Below are 8,103 nucleotides of genomic sequence, written 5' to 3'. Positions count from 1 at the left end.
ATATTTTTAAGCTTTTTAAAATCAGTTCCTAAATTTCCTGTCAGATAATTCTACCACCTGAAATCTTTGTGTTGTCTGTTGCTTTGACTGGTTCTCGCTCTTGGTGACTTATTTCCTTCCATGTTTTGTGATTTTGATTGTGAACTGCTGAGTTTTATTAAAACATTATTGTGGGAATTGCTTGAGGCCCTGGATCACAGTGGAATTTCTCCTGAAAGGATTTGTGTTTGCTTCTGCCAGACTCCTTCTAGAGGCAGATTTTATTTCTTGTTTACTGTGCATTGTGGGTGTAAGCACTTTGAGGCTTCCACCTTATACAGTGGACTGTTCTGACACATCCCACTTTAGATAAGCCCTAGGCTTTCTGTCCTGCCCCACACACTGTGCAGCCGTCTATTGGACACGTAAGGTCTCTAAGGCTTGGCAGAGATCCTTTAGGTAAAAGCTGGTTCCAACACTCTTTTCCATCCAAGGGTTTCTGTTTTATCTGTAGAGTCCTTCAAGCTTTTTAAATATTTTAATTTTTCATCTTTTTTTTAACAAATTTTTTTTTTTTAATTTTTTTTTCAACGTTTATTTATTTTTGGGACAGAGAGAGACAGAGCATGAACGGGGGAGGGGCAGAGAGAGAGGGAGACACAGAATCGGAAACAGGCTCCAGGCTCCGAGCCATCAGCCCAGAGGCCGATGCGGGGCTCGAACTCACGGACCGCGAGATCGTGACCTGGCTGAAGTCGGACGCTTAACCGACTGCGCCACCCAGGCGCCCCAATTTTTCATCTTTTAATGTTTTATGCAGTATATTAGTTGTTTCAAATACAAGAAATTTTCAAGGTATCTAACTCTCCATATATATATATATACACACATGTATTATATATATATGTGTATTATATATATATACTGTATATATATACATGTATATATATAGTATATATATACACGTATACACGTATATACATATATTTTTTATATATACATGTATTTTATATAATTTTATAATTATAAAATTTTATGTATACATGTAATTTTATCATTATAAAAAATAATTAATATATATGTATATATATATATTAATTATTTTTTTTCTCCCAGTACTGACTCCTGACTGTAAGGAGAGTCTGTGAACCTCTAATTGATATTCCTGTGAAAAAGCTTTTTCTCCTGAGATAACATGTATTTACACAAAAGCTTCATGAAAGGACTACAGCAATTAAAAAGTTTTTCCTGTGATAAAACTGAAGGTTGAGAACAGTCTTTAAACATAAGATTAAATATAAATTTAAATCCACGTTTAGGAAAAGGGGGCAGGGTCTTCAACCTTCTACTTGTGCTATGTCTTATATAACCCTTGTTTTTTATTTCTGTAACCATAAGAATGTCTCTTGATAGTATTTGTTAAACTATCTTGTAGATGGGTAGACTTCAACATTTGAATGTCGTCTCCCATATCAGGTAACTGTAACTCTCCAAGCCTTGCTAACTAATTGTCATGTAAACATTACTTGTGAAAATCTAGTCTGTAACAGTTCTGTTTCGAAACTTCTTTCTTTGCCGATGTTTTTACCAGGCTAGCTTTGCCTGCTTCTTCTTCCTTCGGCCACAGGATTATCAATAAAATCCCAGACTCTAACAGATCCTTTGTCTTAAATTAAATGTTAGAGAGATTTTTTTTTTTTTCTATGCAGCCAGTGAGTTCCATGTCTGTTCTCTCAGCTGAGTGAAGGCAGAAGCTGCGTCTTACTTATTTCTGGGTCTCCTTAACCCTCTCTCCCACTAAGCGCTTTATAATTTGGTAGGAACTCAGGATATATATAGGAAATAGAATAGAAACATAAGAAATAACAGTCAAAATCCAAGTTTTTGAACAGAGATTGAATCTGCTGTTGAAGCCACCTGGCTTTCTTTAGGGTGAGAGACATCTGAGTAGGGCCCCGTGGGGCAAGGTTGGTGTTCAGAGCCTGGGGGATCATAAGGTGACCTCCTGCCACTCAGCTCACCCCTCTGATTCTCTCTCCCTTAGGAGACTTGGCTGCAAACAGCTACAGCCGCTGGGGACCAGAGTGTGGGTAAGGGGACCTGGCCACCGCAGGGGGCTAGGGAGTGAGGTTGGCCCCATGCTTGTCACCCCTGCGTGATGGCTTTGCGGTCCTAGAGAAGCTGCAAGCCTGAGATTGCTGCCGTCTCCCACCCCCCGTTTGGCAGGCTCAGCGTTCCCTCCAATTAACTGTGCATAACAACAAGGAGTGAAACCAAGTGATTTAAGCAATAATTTATCATATTCAGTTCACCATTAACAGCCATCTAGTGTTTCCTTTGCCCTTTTAAATGAGTCTTTGTTCTGATGCTCAGCTCTTCTGTGTATTCGAGAAGCTTTTAGTGAGCCTTTCCTTCCCTCCCTCTCCCTCTCTCCCTCCCTCCTCCTGCTTTCCTCGAGCTCTGAAGCACAAGGGTCTTTCTGGAAGCAGCTGAGCCATCCCTCATCTAGCTTCCTTCATCCCATTTAATAGGGAGCTTGAATGCTAATTCATGGGCACCCAGAGAGCGGGGTGCTGAGAGATGCAAGGGAAGAGGACGCAGCCTTTGCCCTGGACCAGCCTTCAAATAGTGTGACGAGGCTCATCCAACAGGGAATGGTCAGAGGAGGAAGGGGGGGGCAGTCAGTGTCAGCAAAGTGCGACCTTGCTATGAGAAAAGCTCCCTAGAGGAGAGGGCGTCACCTAAGTTCTGAATGTTGGTGTGGATTCCAGGAGGAGGTAGCGGGGAGGGCAGCGTGGGCAGGGGACTGGCAGGAGCACAGGTGTGGCTTTGAATGTGAGCCTCCAGCTGGCACAAGGGAGGTAAGTAAAGGTCAGGGAGGTGAGCCTTAACCAAGCCAGGGCTGCTCAGGGCGGCCCTTTGTCTGCCTGCTTGCTAGTTTGTCTCCTCTTTGGGATCACCTGGCCTGTGAGCCTCCCTTTCTTAGCCTCCTGGTGTTTGGGGGTGTGGGGAGCACACTCTTATAGAAGAAATCAGGTCATGGCCCCAAAGAAGTTTTAGGTTTTCTTGGTGTTATTTACTGTCACGTCTCTGTTTGCTGGGTTGTGTGGATGAGTGTGTGTGTGTGTGTGTGCGTGCGTGTGTGTGTGAATGCATACCTGGGCTCTCAGGGAGCCTCATCAGACACTTGTGTTCTGGACTTGAGCCTGGGGCGATAATAACAGACTTGGCGCAGCAGGGGCGATAGCTTTGAGTCACTGACGCTGTGAGACCCTCAGCCCCACTACACGGACCCTGGTAGCAGCTCTGTCCTCACCTTGAGGTCTGCCAGGCTCCTTGATAGTGGAGGATGGGCCCAAGGATGGGGAGGTAGGGAATCCTGGGCCTTCAGAGGGGCTGAGGGAGCACCCAGGAAGGCCCTTCCTCTTGAGCAAGGTCCTAGGCCTCTGGGGACACACGGAAGGTCCCATGGTCAGGGCCCACCGACCCACTGAGCCGGCCCCTTCTCAGAAGGAAATTCATGCTGGGTGCTGTGGGAGAGTGGTCTCACTGGCCTCGAGGGGCTGAGGTGCTGACAGTTTGGACTGGTCAGGGCACAGATAATTCCAGAGAGTGGAGAGGAGCAGAGGGGGAGAAGCTGCACCCCAGTGGTCTGACTCCCCAGGCATCTAGGACCGTCTACACACGTACTCGCTTCATGGTGTCATTTAAGACTAAACTGTCTTAAAAACGAGGCCTCAAAAACATGAGGATTTGCGGCATCCGTTTTGATTTCTAAAGTTAAACGTAAAACCAATGGCAAACAAAATAAGACAGTATTACCTTTAATTCCCAAGTATGTTTCTTTACCACGTTTCTTTTGCAGAGAGCGTATTATTTGCTCGAAAGAAATGCTCAGATAAATCGCTTGAGATGGCAGGTGAGACCCAAGGGCCTGCGGGTAAAAAAATTGAGGGGGCATCTTTGAAACCGTTATGCTCAAGGCTTGGAAAGAAATGTGCCTCATTCTTGAGGGGAGAGATGGCAGGATGTTGAAGTGAATACAAAGACTTGAGGGCCCAGGGGGGCTGGGGAAGGCCGAGAGAGATTTCCCCAGAGCCAGAAGCAAGGGACAGCCGGGGTGGGTCCAGGAGACGTTGGAGGGACAGACCGCTGACATCGGTGCTACAGTTAAAAGGCTACCTTCTCTAGATGGCCGCCAATGGCCACCGACGGCCACAGGCTCCAGCCCTCCTAGAGGTTTGGGTCGGGCCACGTTTTTAAGCGGTGGCCAGAGGAGCCACTGTGCTGAGGGTTTTAAAGAGACCGGAATAGCATCAAGTTTAGGCTTTGGCGTGAAGCACTTAACCCGAGGCCAGGGGAGGCAGAGGAGGAACGTCTTCGGGCCCCCCCTTCTGTTTCTGAACTTGAACCTCAGAAGACCTTGTTTCTCTTCTGTTGCACACGGTGAATTCATTTCCAGATGGCTTTACATTTGCTCCAGAAATACCAACATCCACTTTCTGCCCAGTCAGGGAAAAGCAGAGAAGACGCTGAAATGACAAAACAACGGGGGGAGGGGGGGACATCCTGAGGCAAACCTGCTGAACTGCAGTCCTGAGACCACCTTCAACCCCTAGGGGATTAAGGGCTGCTGGGGAGGAGGTGGGGGAGGGGGGCCGGGAGCGGGGTGGGGAGGCAGTTGGGGCAAGACAGCTTCATAGGTAGATGTGTTTCTTCCTGTCACTACAGCTCAACCCCCCCTCCTCTGTCTATTCTCTGAAGGAGAGCTGTGCAGAGGTCTGATGTCAGGCAGGCCGCTGCGTGTTTGTTCAAAGCCTAGACGGGTCCCTCTCCTTTACACGCTTGGGGGGTACTGTCCCTTTAAGACTTTTCCTTGCCTGTATTCCTTTCCTTCCCTTCCTCCTCCACAAGGGCAAACCACCGAGAAGAAAGAAGCCAGGGTAAATTGAGAAAATATTTGAAACCTATTAAGTGTGGCTACAAGTTTATTGTGATTCTTAAGTTAATTATATCCTTTTTGACTTCCAGCCAGTCCCTTCCCTGGGCTTCCTTATAGACTTGGCCACCTATCCCAGCCTCGGGCTGGCGGCATGCCTGTCTGCCTGCCTTGTTTCCCCCCTCCCTCCGTCCTTCGCTCCCTCCCTCTACCTCTTCCCCTCTCCCTCCTACACAAATAAGTTAGCAATACACTGCAGCTACTACTTGCTGGGGATTAAAAAGGGTAGGGGCTGCGGTGGGCATAAAGACGTTGGAGCTTGTGTGTATTTGTATCTATGGGGGTGGGGGGTAAAGACGCGGTAGCCAGTGGGTGACCACACATGGGAAGGCTGACTCTCACCGCAAGGAGCCTGCGTTCATTTCAGCTTGTACTTTACAGTTCACAAACGCGGTAGCCCCTGATCAGTTAAGTCTCACAAATGCTGCATACAGCAGGCGTTATCAGTGCCGCTTCTGGACGAAGAAACCAAGATTTAGAGAACGTTGAAAAAGAGATCACATGGCTTTTAGGTGGCACAACAAGGCAGGATTCCAGGCCGGGTCTTGTGGTTCCCCAAGAACGATAAAGTTGTTTCTTTGTATACCGTGTAGGACTGTACAGAGAGAAGTTCACACATGTTGCCTCATTTGATCCTTAAAACATGGTGATGTTGGTGCTGTCCGCATTTGGGGTTCTCCAGGAGCTGCTCCCCCTGGATCCGTTCGGGTTGGCAGTGGGAGTGGCCAACCTCCAGCGCCCTGACCTCTGTTGACCGGTTCAGAGTCAGGCCTCGGAGCCAAGTGGGGTCATGCAGATCCTTCCCCAGGGATTTTGCATCCCAGAATGGAAAGGCTCCACATTTCAACGCAGAGGTTGAGATGCCATTTTCTGCCGGGTCAACTAGGATCACAGAAAACTCATGTACCGCAGAAAAGGGAGCACAGGGGCTGGGGAACAGCAACAGGAACAGGAGATGAGGAGAGACAGAGCTTCCTGAGTTTCCTGCTGGACTTCGGCTTTTCCGTCAGGGGCCACAGCCATTCGTCCCTTGGATTCTGTGCGACACCCCTGATCCCTGCCAGTAAAATCTCTTTTCTGCTTATACTAAACGCTAGGGTTAGGATTTTGTTAGCTGCAACCCAAAGAGTCCTCACGGTTACGTATCAGAAATACGCATCATGTCAGCATGCATATCAGACAGTGGAAGCTCTGTGGACTAAATGCTAAATGCAGGCTCCAGCAATGAACGGTAGGGGTTAGGTGATGGGGCGGTCTTCACTCCTGTGTTGCACGAGACCTCACGAGCTGGACGTTGAAGCCTTTGCTCAGTCCCTACGTGCTTGTACGAGCCTTTGGCTGACCGTGTGTCATCGGGGAAGGGAAGAATACATAGGAACCAGCTTTCAGGAGGTCTCTGACTCGAGCGGCTGCTTTTGGTACCTACTGCTACATTTCCTCGGACTACCTCCGATTTCAGCTACATAGGTCACAGCCAGTTCCCCCGGGTTGGTTTGCTCCCTCCCAAGTTTTCCCGCACACATTCCGCTCACTTCGGCTGCCCACACCTGCTGTGGCATACGTCGAACCCTCGGCATTATCCATGAACATTGTTTATTTGCACGGATGTCTTACCGTCGGTGAGGTATCGGTGGTGGTGCACATTAGGGAAACAGAAGACTTGGTGGGTATACATCATCAGAAGCTTAAGGCTGTGCCGGCGCCATGCCTGTGACTCCATACAAGTTCAAGTTCAAACTCCCGAGTGGTAGTCAAGTGGTGTTCAAGGCCACGCAAAGCCTCCTCCTCTTCTGTATCCTCTTCTTTGTCACCACTTCATCCTCATGGAACAACCTGAGGTTCTCTACACATGTCCTGTCCTTGCCGGCCTGTGTGTCCTTGCTCAGGCTTTTCCTGGAAGGTCCATCCCTACCTGCTCCACATACTGAGTTCTCATTCATCTTCTCAGCCTCAGCTCAAATTCCCACCTCCTCTTGGAAGCCTTCCCAAGGCTCTCTGCTCCCTTCTGTGAAGGCTTCTGTTTGCATCTTGCTTGCAGCTTCTTGAAGCCCTCTGTCTTGTTTTTAGTTCTTCGTACATCTTTCTTTCCCATGCAGGAGGCTGCACGCTCCTCAAGGACTCAGGTCCTGTTTTGGGATTTCCAGGCGTTCTGCAGTAATAGAGGTTCAATGTCATCTTTGCTAAATAAACAGATGGGTGTGTGGCTGCTGCTAAAGCTGATGATCCCTACTTGGCCACTGATGTCAAAGCTGGTCAGCCTATCAGATGGAAAGACTGAGACTGTCAGGATCTTGCTCCCTGCTAGCACCCAAGGGAGGTGACAGTGCTCCAGGGATACAGCAGATGTGGGGGCATCCTGCCCACGTGCTGATGTTAGCATCCCCTTATAATGCAGACTCAACACAGGGGCTCTGCTCCAGCCTTCAGGTGCACATTCGCTTCCCCCAAGTGCTCCGCAGGAGAGGCGAGTCTGGGAAACGTCCTGCATGCAAACCCCATGCTGCTTCTGTGGCCTGCGTTGGTGTATTACTGTTTGGAAGTTCTTACATGTGGAATCATTTGCATTTACCTTGAAGACAGAAGCTAGGATGTTCTCTGAGACTTCAGAGTGGGAAGTCAGAAAATGACTTAATAGCTTAGGAAAATAATATTTGCCAAGAGTTTATATTTAAAAAAAAGCCAGGGCCTTTTAAGATAATGGATTTAGAGGCCTCCTTTAACCTCTTCAGACACACACATTTTTAACCATGTAAAAAAAAAATGCTTATTTATTAGCTCTATGTCCTTTTCCTATTCACTGGTCTTCTCTTATTCTGAGAATCTCCCTGAAATCAGACAGAGGTTTAGAATTTCTGATCACTGCTTTAAAAAGTCAGGGCATATACATTGTGCCAAGCCCAGCACTAATCCCATGTCTGTGACTTCAGTGTGGCTGCGTGGGATTTAGGTGTTGAGTCAGTAGGGGGAGAAAAGCAACGAGGCCTTTTCCCTCTTAAAAATGAAGACACTCATATCCGGTGTTTGCACAGTGTTTTTGTAGCTATTATCATATTTGCTTCTTAAGGCTAAGGAGGTTTGAAAGAATGATCCCATTTTATGCGAAGAAAATTAAGGCTCAGGGAAAT

The sequence above is a fragment of the Puma concolor genome, chromosome C2, assembly GCF_028749965.1.
Source record: "Puma concolor isolate L17-30 chromosome C2, mPumCon1.1.hap2, whole genome shotgun sequence".
Classification (NCBI taxonomy): Eukaryota; Metazoa; Chordata; class Mammalia; order Carnivora; family Felidae; genus Puma; species Puma concolor.
This window is presented reverse-complemented; position numbering follows the sequence as displayed.